The 15723-nt window shown below is 34.9% G+C and overlaps 1 protein-coding gene across 7 annotated transcripts in view; it reads right to left on the bottom strand.

The window, feature by feature from the left end:
• CBLB (Cbl proto-oncogene B) overlaps positions 1 to 15723 on the bottom strand; it is a 214958-nt gene that overhangs the window by 58806 nt on the left and 140429 nt on the right. The gene's annotated exons all lie outside the window — the stretch shown is intronic.

Genomic DNA, 15723 nt, shown 5'->3' with positions numbered 1-15723 from the left:
CCTTGATTACCTGGCTAAGGTACTGTCTGTCAAGGTTTCTTCACTGTAAAGTTACTCCCTTTTTCTCCCCCTGTCCATACTGTACTCTCTGCAAGGAAGTCACTGTGCACAGACCACACTTAAAGGAGTGGGAAGTTACAGTCCCCATTGTAAAGACTTTTTAGATAAATTTGAGTGGCTACAAAAGCTTCTAGACCATACCTCAGATATGCCTGAATATTGTCATGACATTGCTAAACTGCTAATTCTTTGCTTCTTTCTCTCAAGGGTGCCAAGTAACTAAAATAGGTCAATAAATTTACCCATAATTTTACATGACAATTTTAAGAACCTTTCTTTCTTTTTAGTAATTTCATGATTCTTTTTTATATGTCTTACCCTATGATGAAGCAAAAAAGGAAAAAATCTTAACTGCCACTAAAATTAGAAGAGAAAAAGTAGAAACTCTGTAGTCACAATAAACTGATTCTAATGCAGCCATTGATTCTTAACAAAATAAAAATTCTATGCAAAAAGCTATGGGAAGTCTCAGATGGTCAGGAATTTGAACTTTCTGGATTAAAAACAATCCAGAAATGATCATACACAGAACAGAAAGAATTCCTGATGTAAACTATGCACATCACAACATCATAGTATTTTGAGTTAGGAAATGTCACAGGACCTCTAATTCTCCACAATTCCCATTAGGATAAATTACATTCTCTGAGAATTAGCAAAACCATTACCTGATAAAAATGCTTTGTTGCTCTGGTTATTATCCTTTACAAAAAAGACTCAAGAAGCAAAACTATCAACAGTTCCTATCCCAAACTACATACACAGACACATGCACATACACATACACACACAAACACACACAGGGAGAAAGAATATTAACGCATAGCACTTTATCCATTTAGTTGTTTGCAGGGAAATTTTTCAGTGCTAGGTGCACACATAGCAGACTGCCTATGAATAAAACCTCTGCTCCTCTGAGCACTTTTCTCTCACAACTATCTTCCTGCTTCCCTCAATACCTGAAAAAGAGAATTCTGATACAGCCAACAACCCACCATCACTATTGGACCTTGACTTCTGCTTTAATTACTAAATTTAAGCAGTTACCAAATTCCTAATATGTTTAAATAAAGGGATGGATTTGATGTGTGGTGAGTGAACTGTTAGATATAGAAAGGGTATACTAAAAATCCTCAGGACAGACATTCATACCAAGTGCAGCAATAACCTTGAACCTTAGATATCTCCAGATAAGCACATTCTCAACAGCTTTGTGAATGTAAGTGGAAGCAGACCTTGCCTAAGCACAAGTCATACTGTACCCTCAAGGTGATGATATACTGTCTTCCTGAAAAACTAATCCATTCTGAAGCATTACAGTATCTGTAACTTGGCTTAGTTAGAAGAATTTTATGGAAGATGTATTTGTATATGAAGAAACAAAAAATATTGCATCTTTGTGATTATGTGGACTAAATTCACCATAACTCATTTATTTTCCTGAGTTCCCCTGAATTATATTAAAATCCCCTTGTAAGAGAAGATAATTAATAATGCCCTTTATTTTTTTTTTTAATTTTTTTTTTTTAACGTTTATTTATTTTTGAGACAGAGAGAGACAGAGCATGAATGGGGGAGGGTCAGAGAGAGGGAGACACAGAATCTGAAACAGGCTCCAGGCTCTGAGCTGTCAGCACAGAGCCTGACATGGGGCTCGAACTCACAGACCGCGAGATCATGGCCTGAGCCGAAGTCGGCCGCTTAACCGACTGAGCCACCCAGGTGCCCCTAATAATGCCCTTTAGATAATCATGCATTACTCTTTGCTGAACCTTTTGCTATCTCTATGAATAAATCTGTAATTAAGAGATTTGCATTAAAACTAAAACTTTGCATTAACTTTTGTTGCTGGTAAAATTTCACACTAATGATGAACATTTGTAAACATTCTTAGTAGACATTTTTAGTAGATGGTTACATAAATGGCCCCTTTTAATTTATTTGAATAACCGTCATTTTTCTTTTCTTCCTATTTGGTAGTCTAAGGAGAAAAGATACCTAACACAATGTTTCACACCTCAGCCCATAATTAAATTCTTAGATGAGACATTAAAAATTCATGACATCAAAAGTGATTAATGCAATGTAAAGAATAGAAAGTGGGTCCTTTTTGCCTGTCTGACAATAAAGAGAAGCACAGATTAGATTGATTTAATGTGGACCCAAAATTATTTCTCCTTTAACTACACCTCTATTTCTATATAATATTTGAATATTTAATGGTCTTTTAAAGGACTTTGATTCTACAGTATCAGAATTTCCCCTTGTATAGGTAGGAACAACAAATGCCTCTAGAGCTGAGCTGTGACAAAGGCATATGGCCAGTCATATTTAGTCTACAGATCAATATTATTTTCCAAATAGATTCTACAATCGGACATTCCCCTCAGCTCTTCCTCCTATCTTCTTCTACAGATCTAATCCCCATCCCAAGATCACTCAGGCCATATATCTTTCTCTTCTGATGTGTGATAAAGGGAGTTATTGGGGAAAACAACAACATACAACAAACCTGGAGCTTATTCTCTGGCTAGGATTTAAATTCTAAATCTATGAACTATGCAAACTTAACCACCTCTTACTGATTTGCTCAGCATTCCTCATAATCACTACAATCTCCATTCTGTATAGAAATGCAGACTTAATACATGTACATAAAACCTCAAGTAGAAGAGTAGGAAAACATTTATTTAATCCTGAATAATAACAGTTAAGTATTTTGTTGCTAGGGAATTGGAATATGTGAATTTCAGATGTGGCTACCACTCAAACTAAAATTCTAAAGTCAACGGATTATTAAAAGAAATAACCATATAATTAAACATATAATCCGATTTCCTACACATATATTTTCCATATATGTGAATTTCAGCTAGAACTTTAAAATGTCATATAGTCTTGCACAAATCACCCACTTGTTAATATTGTTACCCGTAGATTAAAAAATAAGGTTAAATCTATTTTGTGGAGACTTTATGGGATAATAAAATTAAATGAAATATGAAATAAAAGCTGCTACAAAACATTGAATTTTTATTTGGATGATACAGTTAGGAGTATTGACTCTTTTATACAGAGGTGATAGAATGCAATCTATTACATCTTCAAAAGTCCAAAGTTTGCTCATCTTCACTACCAAGAGATAATTCTACTAGAGATATTTTTAAACCAAAGTTTCCCCATCTTTATTTCTTATTTTGTCCTAGACAGTGCTAGATAGCTCTCACTACCAGGTCTAAACAAATTCAAGTATCTAAACAAATAATTAGACTAAAGTCTTACAATACATTCAGACATCAAAACTGTCATTTGGATTATTTATAGTTATTAATTCTGACCATTAGCACAAAATTCTAGAATGTAATAAATTTTTATTTTTTGCCTCTTGATTTAGAGAACATGGTAACTATAGAAATAAATAATAAGAGAAAAAGTAGTAAATTCTAGAATTTAACATAAATTTTTTTCATCTTGATCTGGAGAACATGTCAAATACAGAAATAAATAATAAGAGAAAAAGTAGTACAAAGTAGGTTTAAAAGTTTAGGGTCACACATGTTGTCCGACTGTTCACCATAATAAATAAGTTTTACTGATTTTGGTGCTCATCTCCTTATATCTTTACAATTGTGTTTTCACCATTCCACTTTTTTTCTCATTATAAAGAACACAATTTCACCGCATAAAATTTGGAATTATAGGAAAATATATAGAGGTTTTGAAAACATGTGCACAGAGCCATTGGTGATGTTTCCTAATCACATACACAATTTTTAATCTACTCTATGCTGGATGACAGTGTTATGCCGAAGGAATTTTAGTGGCCACTAAACATTCTTCATGAATGTAATTTTAAAGGGTGAATTATATGGATATACCAACATTTACATAACTATTTCCTGCCATGAACACTTGGGCTATTCTCAAATTTTTTCTACTATAAAGTAATAACATAAAAAGGTCTTTCATGATATACATTTTAATCTTTTTGTAGATACTTCATTTAGTTAAAAAAAAACTTTTTATTTAGTATAATTGACATACTTTTTTAATTTTTAAGGGAAGAATCACAGAATGTTAAAAAAATTTTTTTAATGTTTATTTTTGAGAGAGAGAGAGAGTGAGCAGGGGAGAGGCAGAGAGAAAGGGAGACACAGAATCTGAAGCAGACTCCAGGCTCCGAGCTGTCAGCACAGAGCCCCACGCAGGGCTCGAACCCATGGACCACAAGATCATGACCTGAGCCAAAGTCAGATGCTTAACCAACTGAGCCACCCAGGCGCCCCTAGCATGTTTTGAGTGTAAGATAATAGGGTTATAACTAAACTCAGTAAAAGTTTATGAATATGCATAATATCTTTTGCTGCCCAGAGAGTAAAATCAATTTATTTTTCTACCATTTATGTGTGATGGTTACCACTGCACAAACCTCAAAAGCATAAAGTATTTTTAGTTCTGAATTTTTTGTTTACTTTGATAGTTGGCATTTTAGTGGCACATGTTAATGTTTCAATTTGAACTGCTTTAATAATTAGAAAAAACTGCAATATTTTTGCCATGTGTATTTCTTCTTTGGGTTACAGTCTTTGTATGTTCTTTGTGTCATTATCTATTATATTCTTTTATGTACCCCTCATTGATTAGAATGACTTCTTTATATATTAGGATTGTGATTAGTTCTATGTTACAGTTGTTGTAAATACTTTTTTCCCCAGTTTATTTTCCAATTATTTTATGATAGAGACTTTACCTCTGTTCTTCTGGTTTTAATCTCCTAACAAATAAGTAAAATCTAGTTAGTATAATAAGGGGGCATATTAATCAAGGGATTCTTTAAAGGATCATGTCCATCCTGCCACTGCCTTAAATGGAGTCCTTTCTTTGTCACCCCTTCACTTTTATCTGTCTACTGTATTAAGTTAGAAATGGAAAGCTATGGAAAAATTAACGAGTAAAGTATAGGAAGCAGGATGTGGACATGGAATTAACTGTACAGAATTTATGCACCATATAAAACAACCATTTACATAAATACAACTGCAAGAGATGGGACGATGGAACCATATTTTCACATCACAGAATGGTTGATTCATAGTTTCATTCCTTTATCTTGCTTTTGGGTAATTCTCACCTTTTTCTACTATTACACTTGCTTTTAGAACTTTAGAATAAATTCTCTTTTTTCATTTCAGCTCTTTTCAAAATATAAAAGCCGAACACTTTAATTCCTGCCTGTATTACCATCATACCAGCATATTCGTCTAACTAACAATTTCTCCTCAGTTCTTTAATATTGGTAGGTGATGAGTATGTCTTTAACAAATTGGAATCCTGGTGCTCCACAAATTTGAAGACCACATCTGATTCCTTTATGTCTACATGCTTATCAATTTCTCCTAGCCCTTTGCTTCCTTGAAATGAACAAATGCTATTCTTTATTTTTCTGACAAAATTTACAGAATTCTTTAGTACTTAGAAAAGGATGCTAATGACCACCATAATGAACAGGGGAATCCAAATTTGCAATTTTAACGGAAAATCCTGAGAGAAAAGGCCTGAGAAGTAAAGTAGTCAAAAGCCCATCTCAGCATGCTCAGCAATTACCAATAATAATCGGGGACTCATTCTATTTTAGTCACTCTTCATTTTATCCACACCTTTTAAAGAGCGATTTTATAAAACCTTTAATAAGATCCATTATTATGGAAATGGCAAAACATTGGTAAGAAACTTCAAACCCAGCCAGGCTATTATTAAAAACAGGACAAGAGAAAACCTCTCCAATTACTATTAAGATGAGAGTACTGACAATCCCAGAGATAATCAAAGTCAATTTTATAATATTTCTAACAAGATTTTTACTTAATGAATTTTCATATCTGAACAAGGTAGATACATGTATTATAAAGATGATGAGAAGGACTCTTAGAAGGTCAACATTTTTCTCTAAATGCATGAAAATTAATGAAGGACACTGATAAAACTTTTATCATTAAAATATAATATCATAAGGATATTTTCCTTGCTGCTAACTATCCTCTTGGTTCTTTTCTCATATTAATTTGTGAACATACAATCTCAAGTCTTTTAAATAATAGCCTATGCAGAACATTATTCAGAAGGTATCCATTACAAAACACTTATCACACACACATACACACCCATAAGTGATTATGACTCATGGTGTCTATTTTGGAATACCTGTACCATTGTTTCCTTTTAGATAATAAACAAAACTTGTTTGAGAAATATGATATAAAAGCAATATAATCATGCCCTGCTTATCCACAGTCACACTTCCAGAAGACACTTCCAGAAGCTTTAATCTGTAGGAAACTAGGGAGAAACTGAGAGTAAAAAAGAAAAGTCCTCCCAATTTGATCTACAGATTTAATGCAATTCCAATCAAAATCTCAGCAAGTCATTTTGTTCATATTGAACTATTCTGAAGTTTATACTGAGACAAAAGACCACAAATAAACCCACATGATATTGAAGAAGAACAAAGCTGGAGTGACTTTAAACACTTACTATAAAACTATAGTAATCAAGACTGTGGAACTGTCAAAAGAATAGCCAAATACTTCAGTGGACCATAATCAAGAGCCCAGAAATAGACCCACATAAAAACAGTTAACTAATCTGTGACAAACGAACAAAGATAACACAATGGAGCAAACACAGCCTTTTCAACACATGGTGCTGAATCAAATGGACACCCACGTGAAAAAATTAAAAAAAAATCTGGACACAGATCTTGTACCTTTACAACAATTAAAATGGATCACAAATCTCAATGTAAAATGCAAAATTATAAAACCCTTAGAAGATAAATAGGAGAAATATAGATGAGCTTGGGTTTGGTAACCACTTTCTGGATACAACACTAAAGGCATGATTCAAGAGAGATAATTGATAAGCTGGACATCATTAAAATTAAAATTAAAATTTCTGCTCTGGAAAAGAAACTATCAGGAGAATAAAAAGACAACTAGAAACTAGAGGACAATATTTGGAAAAGACACATCTGTAAAGGACTGTTGCCCGAAATATATAAAAAAAAAAAAAAAAACCCTCTTAAAACCCAACAATAAGAAAGTAATTGGATTAAGAATGGGCCAAATACCTTCACAGATACCTCACCAAAGATAAACTGATGCCAAATAAGCATAAATGGAAAGATGCTTCACATCATAGGTCATCAGGGAAATGTAAATTAAAACACTGAGATACCACTATATATGTCCTTGTTGCCCAAATCAAGAACATTGACAACACTAAATGCAGGCGAGAATGTGGAGCAATAAAACTCTCATTCACTGCTGGCGTAAATAAAACATGGTACAGCCACTATGGAAGACCGTTCCGTGCTCTTAGAAAACTATACCTATTCTAAATGCGTATTACTAAGTGAAAGAAACCAATCTGAGAAGGCTACATAGTGTATGATTCCAACTCACGACATTTTAGAAAAGGTAGAGCACAGAGGATTTGGGGGGCAGTGAAAATTACTCTGCATGATACTATTATAGTGGATACGTGTCATTAGACATTTGTCCAAATCCACAGAACGTACACCACCACAAGCGAACGCTAATGAAAACCATGGACTCTGGGTGACAGTGATGCATCAAAGTAGGTTCATCAATTGTTAACAAGTGTACCACTCTGATGGGGGATGAAGATAATAGGGGAAGAAGCTACACATGTATTGGGACAGGGGGTACATGAGAAATCTCTATGATCCCCTCAATTGTGCTGTGAATCTAACACCACTCTAAAAGTCTTAAAATAAAAGTCTTAAAATCCCTACATGAAACAAAACAAAAAAACAACCAGCCAAAACCAAAAAACCAAAAAACCAAAACCCAACAAAGTCCTCTAAAGAGGGGGAAAAAGTCTGCTGCATTTCTTCCTGTAAAACATAGTGTAGGCACCATGTTCCCTCGCTAAGACAGATATTTGATTTGTATATAAAATGATGTTCAATATTTTAAATTATCATTATTGCTTACATTCCACTAGTAACTTCCAGATGTTTTTAGATACTATGAATTAGAAGTAGTGAAGAACAGGAAAACTGCTGAGTGGAGGAGGAGTTGCCTTCCCTAAGGTTTGGCAGGGAGGTGGTTGATAAAATTGAACTTTAAAGAAGTGCAAACAGCCTCACAAGTGGAATAACCCCAAAGACTGCTCCATTGAAATGTTAAACACTGTTAACTACACTGAGCTATGCTGCTTCCCCTGAAGCACCTGTTCTGAGGACATAATCCCCTGGCTTGTGACCAGCCTCCGTAACCCTCCGTAACCCTGAAATCTCTTTGAAGTTTACATTTTACTTTAAACATTTATATGAATTTTGCATCCTGATCCAAATATATATGTGATTTTAATTTAAATTTTGTTCCCCTTTCTTCACGCAACCTTTCCTGAAATCTCGTAGCAAACATAAGCTTCAAGAAGTATGTCATGCTGATTGTAGTGGCTTCTCATGCCCTTGGATTCACTCAGCTGCATAACCAATTTTGAAAACTCAGGGAAGGGTGACATATAATTCAGAAATATTTCCATAAAAATGGCTGAGAAACAAGAACATTCTGGGGATTAAAGGAATAAACTTTAGTCGCTGAAAAATGCCCTCATGTGAAACCTATATTGCTTGCAAAATACCAGGTACAGCTGGTTTGAACAATAAGCAATTACTATTTAGTTACTGTACTTCTTCACTGTCCTTTAGAGACTACTTAATTACTTCAATTTACTTATGTGGAAAACAAGACTACTGTAAGCTTATCTAAATTATTCAGTGTTTAAAATAGCATTTCAGCTGACCTGTTGGCAACTTTGCATTTTTTTTGAGTTTTAAAGACTAAATAAAATAATAAATTATTTTAACGTGGCCATGCAATGAAATCATAACTATGTAGATATTAACAAAGAAACAAAACCAACTGCTTGCCAAACCAACACAGTTTTGGTGTCTAGTTCTTCCTAAATAATAGCTAACAGTATCTAAAAGAAAAAAAAAAAATAAACCTCCATAGACATCTCAAAAATACTGATATTTAATTCTCAGAATCACAGCAAGATCTCAGGAGTCTTAAATATTAACAGTATATAAAAATGATGTTTAATTACAACTAATACTTAGCATTTACTATGTACCAGCACTGTTCCAATGGCTTTATATATAGTAACTCATTTAATTTCAACCCTAAGAGGTAGGGTTTCAAAGATAAGGCCACTGAGACACAGAGGGTTAAATAACCAATGCAAAACACAAAAGATATTAAGTAGAACATAAACCAGGTTGGTAGACTCCAGGGACCTCTTCTTCAGTGTCACTACTGAGCATTCAGTTAAAAACAAAACAAAACATGAAATCATGCCACTTGCAGCACCGTGGATGCAACTGGAGGGTCTTACGCTGAGTGAAATAAGTCAGTCAGAGAAGGACAGATAGTGTATGTTTTCACTCATATGTGGATCTTGAGAAACTGAACAGAAGACCATGGGGAAAGGGAAGGGGGAAAAATAGTTAGAAAGGGAGGGAGGCAAACGATAAGAGACTCTTAAATACAAGAACTGAAGGTGGATGGGGGGGGAGAGAGGGGAAAATGGGTGATGGACATTGAGGAGGGCACTGGTTGGGATGAATACTGGGTGTTATATGTAAGCAATGAACCAAGGGAATCTACCCCAAAAACCAAAAACACACTTTACACACTGTATGTTAGCCAATTTGACAATAAGTTATATTAAAAACAAAACAAAGCAAACAAAACAAAACAAAACAAAACAAAACAAAACAAACCTTTCTCCATGGTTTCTCCTACCTCCACCTATGTGGTAGGTACTATGCAAGTCTCTGGGAAGGAAAAGAAGGGCAAGGCACAGCCTCCGGTCTCCAGGAGCCTGCGGTCTACCATAGGAGACTGACTCAAACCAAGTACAAGAGTTCAAGTGCTTGCTGATCCTAAACTACTAATTATTCAAACCATTTTTAAGGAATACATAACAACATCTTTACAGTCACCTGTAACATCATATGGCACTTGGACAAGGCAGTTTTTTCCTTTGTTAATCACACACTAATAAAAAATATGCTACTATTTTGCATGGAGAGCTTTAAGAAAATCAGTGAACAGAATGCAATTAAATGGCAAATGATGAACCTGTGACTTTGGATTGCTTACGGTCACCCATGACCACCTACATTGCGTGGAGGGAGGGGTGAGGACTACTGGCATGTGATCATAGTAATTCTTGGGTAGCACTGTGCCATGGGTTGCAGGATGTCTCGTATCTCTGGCCACTAACTGCCACAGATTTCTCCCACCCTTGGTCATTGTGAAAACCAAAAACATCCTCATATTATTTCTGAATACCTTCAGGAGGCAGAACTGCCTGTAATTGAGACCGACGTCCTATATTCTGAATGTCTACTGTCATTTTTGTAATTCACTTTTGTTCTAATTTTGGTCTTTTCTACTCTCCAACATGGACCTGAGCTCTGTGGTTGGAATCAAAGTCATATTAAAAAAGCAACATTTTCCTAAAAATACTGAACCCTACACATAACTCTTTCCTTAGGATCAGGAATACTATGGGTCTTCTCCTCACACATTATTATTAGGAAAAGCAAGAATTAGGTAATAATATCAAGTTTTTAATTAGTAATATGTATTTTAACTGATGAGGGCAACATTAGGAGAATGCATAAAAAAGTATAAAAGAAGAATAATTACCTTGATCTCGGGTCACACATGTATTTATTTTTATAAGGCCATTCATTAAAATTTTAAATTTGGTTTCAAGAAAATATAAGATTTAAGACCAAAGGAATAAATCTCAGTTCATATACTAGCTCAGTCTGTCAACATTTTCACTTTGAGTGCAAATCTTCATTTTATTTTACGTATGTGGTGAAAAATATGTTCTATCAACATAATTGCTGAGGAATTGTTAAGCCTCTTTACACTCTTGACAAACAAAATTCTGACTGGCAACTGACACCTTTTCTTAGCTCTGATCTATTGAAGTCAGAGAGAAGGACATGATCTTACCAATCAGACCCTAGACTTCCTCTGAGGACTCACTCAGATCCAATTATCCTAGAAATTCTGACAGCTTGAGACCTCAGGCAGTGCTACAATTTCAAGCAAAAGCTAAAACATTTTGTAGTTAAAATTACAAATAGACTATTTCTAGGGTGGTAACCAATATGCTATACTGTAGAATTATACATTCAGTTTGCTTCTGTAAGATTAGCATTAATATATTTATAAAATAAACAATAAAAACATATTCTATATGTTCAGTATGCTACTATTTATAAACTCCAGCTACAGGATATCACCATGGTAACAGGAATATACAAACAGCTCCATTCTCCATGCTATGATAGAAGCATCACCAATTTAAAGAATGCAATATGCTTAAGATGGGCAAAAATTATTTCCAAATATAGTCAACAACCTGTTCATGAACAGGAGAAAGAGAACTACTGAAACAGAAGAAGATAGAAGAAAACAGAATTGTTCTGCTGCACAATGACTTACAGTCACTCTTGGAACTGAGAGAATGAAATGTTTAAAAACGAATGAATGAATGAATGAGCGAGTGAGTGAGTGACTGAGGCAACAGAATGACTGAAAAAACAGAAAGGAAGAAAATTCAGGTAGAAGAGCTACTATGTCAAAATGACAGTGTGATATTTGTTTATAACCTCAGCTGTAAGAACTGAATAGAACCTATAATTTGATATTTTGTACATTTATATTCAGTCTTCAGTTTGGAACAAAGATGTATAACATCGGGTCACTGATTTCAAAGAGCATGTGAACATGCATGTACATTTGTTATTTCACTTAATAAATATATGCTGTGTGTGTTTAGGCACCAGGAAACACAAAATAAAGAAGACATTGACACCAGCCTTAGGAATTAATAGTCTAATGGATAAGGCAGTCCTCTAGATAAAACATAACAATTTAGTGTAACTCCGGAAACAGAAGTACATATAAAGCACTATGAGAACATAATGACATGGCAATGTTTTTCCCAATTAGAAAGAACTGATACTTGTATCTACACTAAAATCTAGGTTTTACTGAAAGTTAAGTGGCAGTGATTTATGAAATATTATAAAACTTACAATCTGTTTAATTGACTAGAGGCAGATAAGTGTACACAAAGACATTTACTTGAAATATGATTGCTCAACTTAAAAACAAATAATTACAAGTTGTTTAAATTTCTCCAATACCTAACTAGTGTCAAAGGAAAGCAGAGAAATAACGCTGTAGTGGAGCTTTATTAAATGACACTGTTGACTTCCAAAAAAACCACCGAAGGGTGACTTCTGGAACAATAAATGTCTGAGACCACCATCTCTTCTTGGGAAACTAAAAAGATCAATGTAAAAGTCTCTGAACTCCCTTGACAGAGAGCTCACCAGTGTGCCCAGGGAAAACAAAACATGCACGGTCTTGAGAGTAGGTGAGAAGATGTAGGGAAACCACGAGAGCCACCTTTGAATATTCTGCTGCTCATTTTACGTCACCAGTGAGTCCTGTGGTTGTCAGGGTTCCTAGTGAAGCAAGGCTCAAGTTTCAACTTAATTCAGTGGGAAATAGACCAAGACTGCAACTTTGCCTAAACTCATAGAGGGCAGCTACTGTTTCCCAGCGAGCAAAGTATACAAAGTTCTTGAAAGAATTACCCTTAAGACCCCATATTCTCCCCTGACATCAATGAAAGAAGAAAACCCACTTAGTAAAGAAAAGTGAAATGCCTTTTTCCTAGCTAGAAAACATTATCTCCTAGGTCACTTGAACTACTTGAGCTGTTGTGTGTTTCTTAAATAACTTTCTGTCTTTCCCTATTATCTATGCATTCAATAAACATTCTTTGTGTGCTTACTGCATCCTAGATCCGGGGAATGCAATCTTTTTCTTAAAGGGCCAGATAGTAAATATTTTAGGCTTTGCAGGCCAAGAAGAAAAAAAAAAAAAACAACAGAAAACAAAAAAACGAAACAGAAACAAGCAAATTATGTAGCTACTTATAAACGCATTTAAATATATAGCCATATAAAATGTAAAATCATTCTTAGCTCACAGAAAAACAAACCAACATAAACAGGTCATAGCTTGCTGATTCCAGTGCTATAACACTGTCAAATATCCAGGCCAAGCTAAGACCATTAGGTTATTAAGTTAAAAGGAAAGGTTTTGCATCAAGAGCTAGCTTCTTCCAATAACAGCTTACAGGGGAGATCTAAGAAAGCTCTGTCCAATACAATTATCTATTGGAGAATAGATATTTCTCTTATTTCAATAGATATCTCAATACCTATAGAAAATGTTCTATATCTATACAGTTCAGTACGGTAGCCACTATACCCAAGTGGCTACTGAGCATTTAAAATATATTCAAGGGGCCCTAGGTGTCTCAGTCGGTTGAGCGTCTGACTCTTGATTTTGGCTCAGGTCATCATCCCAGGATTGTGGGATCGAACCCTGCCTCAGGCTCCATGCTGAGCGTGGACCTGCTTGGAATTCTCTCTCCCTCTCTCTCTCTCCTTCTCTCTCTCTCTCTCTCTCAAAAAAAAAAAAAATATATATATATATATATATATATATTTTCAATGTGACTGAGGAACATTTTATTAAACTTTAATTATTTTAAATTTACATTTAAATAGCCACATATGGCTAGTATACTGGACAACAGATTTAATAGTCATTATATATCAATTAACAGGTCTTAACTGAATTTGCTTGGGTTTTTGGCGACCTATTAAGTTAGCGTGGGTGTAAATATTTTTATAGGGCATAAATATATTTATTTTTATAATTTTACGTTTTTACCAAGAGATCAAATTCAAATTATTTTTAATTTCTAGTTACAACTGTACTGGGAGTCCAAAATTATTCATGATGTACATTATATCATGGAGCTGGAAAGACCTTCAGAGGACAATTAGTTACATTCTATCAAGTTCAATGTGTGTGACATGTTCCAAAGAGGGCAAAAGAGGCACATTACATGATGGCTCCAAACTGGATTTTTGGAATTAGGAAGATCTGGAATAAAGTACTGGTTCTACTATAGAGTAACTAGGATCTTAGGCAAGATATTTCATTTCTTTACTCCTTAGCTTTATCTTTTATGAAACAGGACAGTAACCGTAGCTTCTCTATTGGGTTGGAATGATTGTCGAATGAGATCAAGAACCCAGAACAGCATCCTGTCACTGAAATCATCAATGTCACTATTTAATTACCACCATTATTTAAACTTAATAATACTGTATGATAAATATTCTAGCAATACACTCTATAATCTGACTTAGTAGGAACCATTTCATGATTCTGCATGGGAGAGAGTTACACATGTGGTTTGGGATACATCACTGTATTGTTATCCAGAAAACGTAAGTTAGAATCTAGTTTCTACAACCTACTAATGTAGCCAAGTCACATGTGTAGTCTGAGCCTCATTTCCTTATCTGAAAAATGAGAAGAATATTTGCCTCTCCAAGTTGTTGAGAGAATAAAATACGTGAAAAATCTTTGTTCCTATAAAAGACACTGAGGAATAACTACTTCCTTTCTTCTATCTCTGGGGTGAAAGGGATTATATCCTTCAAAACTTAGTTGTCAGGATTAAAGGACAGAATCAAGAGTAGTTTCTCTGCGAGTTAAATTATGACATTTATGAAAATTAATGATATGAAGAATAGAAGTCATCTCAGACCAAAAATGTCAAAGTGGCCATGTTGGTGATGGTAACATACCTGCACAGGTGAAAAATCCCATGGGCATATGTCTTTGTTGAGCATGGAACATTGAAATGTAGAAAATACAGGAAGCCAGGAGATAAACTTAAGGCAGTTAAGGAAGGAGTAACCCAAACAAATGCCTCCTCTGTTCTCTGTGCCAAGTGTTTCTCTACCACGGAGACAGATGCAAATGATCTGATGCCATTACACATTATTATCAGTCCAACTACATGGCAAATAAGATTCATGTTACCTGCCAAATCCTAATGAACTGCAGCGGAGGTTCTATAAGGCCAGGTCTGACCTCAGTAGGGATGAGCGCCATGATTGATTAGCCCTGTCTGCCATGAGTCAGGAGGAGGGCCAGGAGGGGACACCTTCACACTCCATTTTCAGCAACTTTTGTACCACTCATTGCTAGTTCTCTGATTTTGAGAACGCAAAACTTTGTGAATATGACTTTCACATATCTTTCCGTACAGAGCATGGCCTGATATCTGAGAGGCCAGCTCTCTTAGTCATTATATTTCTGGCTTGTAAATTATTCAGTTGGCATTCTGGTTTATTGACTAGTTTCTTGTGGGGTTAGTTACTCCAACTGGGCATGTAGGATCCATTCTCAATTCACAAAGTCCATTTTCTGAGTCAGCAATTTTGATAAGCAAACCCCACACTATGGTAAATTCACAAAGGTAAATATTATGTGACAGAATTCTCAGTAGCCAAATGGAAGCCTGGCTCTCCTGGTCAGAAAATCACTATCAGACACTTCTTTTAGACTTTAACAAAGACTATTTGTAATCAGTTTCATCATTACCAATTTTTATATTTTCTTAGTTTTCTTAATTTTTCTTAATTTTTTATTCACAGGACTG

Source organism: Puma concolor, chromosome C2 (genome assembly GCF_028749965.1).
Source record: "Puma concolor isolate L17-30 chromosome C2, mPumCon1.1.hap2, whole genome shotgun sequence".
In the NCBI taxonomy this organism is placed as follows: Eukaryota; Metazoa; Chordata; class Mammalia; order Carnivora; family Felidae; genus Puma; species Puma concolor.
Note: the sequence above shows the minus strand (reverse complement) of the source record. Positions and strands in the feature narration are given on the sequence as shown.